General features: G+C 37.0%; 1 long non-coding RNA gene across 1 annotated transcript; it reads left to right on the top strand.

Annotated features, from left to right (window-relative positions):
* The first annotated feature begins 19 nt into the window (after window positions 1-19).
* On the top strand, window positions 20-1761 carry LOC106940545 (uncharacterized). The gene is made up of 3 exons (XR_001423128.1): window positions 20-102; window positions 1373-1398; window positions 1495-1761. It is a non-coding gene; the product is annotated as an uncharacterized LOC106940545 (long non-coding RNA).
* Window positions 1762-3010: the final 1249 nt, after the last annotated feature.

The following is a 3010-nucleotide window of genomic DNA, read 5'->3' as shown; positions in this document are numbered from 1 at the left end:
AAAGTGAAAGTGATTCGTGCAAACTGCGTGCTTGTTGAACAGCCTCGCTCATTCGGTGTCAGTCTCAGTAGCAGCACAGCAAAACCAGCAGCACGGCAAAAGGTATGAATCTATTAACTATTTGAATGTTGTTAGTGAACATTAGGTAATATAACGAAAAAAGCTTCAATGAATAAATGGGACATCTATTTCGTTTGATATTTCTGACATTCCTTTCATGTGTAAATATTTAACAAGACACTGTGCGGTTATAGAGCAGGGGAAAGGAACGACAACAGCGTAAATATGTGACCTGTTTTTTAGAGTCCCGTTAGTCGCGTTAGTGTCTCTGGGAGTCTTTAGGGCGCAGTGAATGGGTTTACGTGTGTGTGTGTGTGTGCGTCTGTCTTCCGGAGCAGACAAGAATGGGAGGTGGACGGTTGTTTTTCACAGCTCTTGCATGAAAGCTGTCACTCCTCCGTATGTTGTGATGTTCATGTACCGACACTTACCTGGACCGTAGCTAAAACAAACAGTTCGTGAAGTCCGATAACCTAAATGTTTTTAGTAAACAAAACTATTTGTGTGCCTATAGACGTAATTCAATAAATTAGGAAATCTTTAAAAACTTAAATTATTTAGAAAATCATTTCGGGACGCTGGGGTTGAGCGCGTGAGACCGATACGGAGGCCTTGTTCGTGGACGCGACCATCACGGGCTCAGTGATTACCCCTCCCCCATTGTCTTGTTTCTCTCTCACAACCCACTTTCCTGTCTGACCACTTCCAAACAAAGGCCACAAGAGCCGATAAAACCTTTAAATAAATAATTTCAAGAACTGAAACTATATCTCACAAACAATTTCAAATGTATATTTCTGATAATTTTGATGATCATGGCTTATCCAAACCGTATTGATTATGGTTTATTGTAGACAATATTCTAATTGTCCATAAGAGAATTAGAATATTACATGAAACCAATATAAAAGGCATTTTAAACAGAAATGATATTTTATGACCTATTAATTGGGAAAACTCATGAACTGAGAAATTGGTTGACACACTCTCCAAATGGAAGCAAAGCCACTAAAGTTCATTGTTAAAGAAGCATTGATAAGGTTGCTTATCCAAGCACATTGATGGAAAGTTGAGTGAAAGAAAGATCTGAGAAAAAAAAAAAACAGAATGTGGGACCTGCCCACAACGTCAAAAATAAGCATAATTGATTTATGACCATGGTCTGCTTGTTTGGCAAGTAGACTTACTTTACCTGGGCCCCATGAAAATAGAGAATTTGTAAAGTAAATTTATTTTTTGAGGATTTTTTAATTTATTGAAAAACTTATTTTTTAAAAATAACTTATATTGCTCTTTGTGTTTGTTTCTGAAGGAGCCTGAAGATGCCCTGTCTTTCAAGTGAGTTATCATCTCAGGTCATATAAATAAGGATCTTGCTCTGATTTGCTCTGGTCTGTTCATCTCTATTTTCTGCTTTATATTTCTGCCAAACAGAACCAGTTAAAGTTGAGACAATCACCACCGGGGTGACTCATGGTGCCGATGTGGATCTGATTGACCAAGTGAGAAGTGGGGTTAGGCTGGAGGGCACAAACCAGGATGGACAGTATACCATTGTTTTCTGTCCCATCGTCTCCCGTGTTGGTTCAGATGTGGAGGCAGCCATGCAAAACATGCCATGTAAGTAAACAGGTAACATTTTTCCTTTTGGTTTGCTGAAAAACAAATCAGACAAAGCTAACCTGAGTTAATGCAAAAAAGCTCATTTTAAATGCTGATTTAATTTATTAAAGGGAAAAAAAGCCAAACAAACCTGAACCCATAAGGAAAAAGTTTGTATCTTACTTGTAAGGTATAAATTTACCACAATTTCTTTACAGTGGAGTTTAGTTTTACTCACCAAGAAATTGCATAAGCATGTAGGCTAATAGAGCTCAGTAGATCAATCGATCTAAAGAAATTCAACAATAGGTGAGAAACTGACGTCCTTCCATCTGAAAAGGAATCTAAGGTTGGAATGAGACAGAGATTCAACATTAAGGTCAAATATTGACATAAATGCATAAACCAACCAATAGACCAACCAATAGAAGATACTTATCTTCTTTTTTATGTTAATATTCAATGAAAATATCCACATAAAACATTCTCATAAGGCAGCTTCAGGGTGACCTAATCTGAGGTGGTTTGTTATATTTATTTGAGCCGAGTGATTGTCCAAACCTCGTGGTAGAAAATGTTTTGCATTTTGAAAAAGATCACAAATGTTTCTTTTCTACCAAGTTAATCTAACAGATTGTAGCAATTCTTAAAATAAAGATACAAGTGCACATTAAATCACTTTTATTAGCAATTGAAATCTAAGATAAAATAAAAATAAATCATTTTAAGTTGATGTAATTTAATAATTGGTTCAACTTGCATGATCAAAATATTTGATCTGATAATGTATTTTACTACATTAACTTTACGCTGAATTTTGTTCAGTCACATTTATGTTGAAAAGAGAGTGAGAACATATTGTTTTCACCCATTGCAAACTTGTTGTAACAAGTTGATACAAACACAGGCCACTAAGCACCCTGGGAATTGTTAATCCACAGTACTCAGCCACGCCCTTAACTCCTCCCAAACTCCAGCGGACTGACTACTGACCAGCTCTCCGTCTCACGGGTCCGAAAAGCCTCTAATTCCTGGGTTTTACCGCAAATAAGAATGTAGAGAACTTTTGTTTAAGCTGGGCGCGAGAAAGATTCGTCTAAGCTTTAACTACCTTCATCCAGACGTTATGACCCGCTTCAGTTTATGATTCAGACATCGGAGTAGCCCCGCCGATGTCCGAGCTCATAAACCACGTCTGTTCACGGCAGCTCTTTCCCTGTTATTAACGTGCACTTGTTACCGGCTTAGATAATTTTAGAGTGTGACCAAAAATGGTCTAAACCATGCAACTTTTCTTTTGATAAAAAGATATTTGAGGGTTTTTTAAAAAAAAAATCTTTGTATCTCT

Source organism: Poecilia latipinna, unplaced genomic scaffold, assembly GCF_001443285.1.
Source record: "Poecilia latipinna isolate Pla-1442-1.1 unplaced genomic scaffold, P_latipinna-1.0 Scaffold3274, whole genome shotgun sequence".
Taxonomy (NCBI): domain Eukaryota; kingdom Metazoa; phylum Chordata; class Actinopteri; order Cyprinodontiformes; family Poeciliidae; genus Poecilia; species Poecilia latipinna.
The sequence above is the reverse complement of the archived record's forward strand: the minus strand, read 5'-3'. Positions and strand labels throughout refer to the sequence as shown.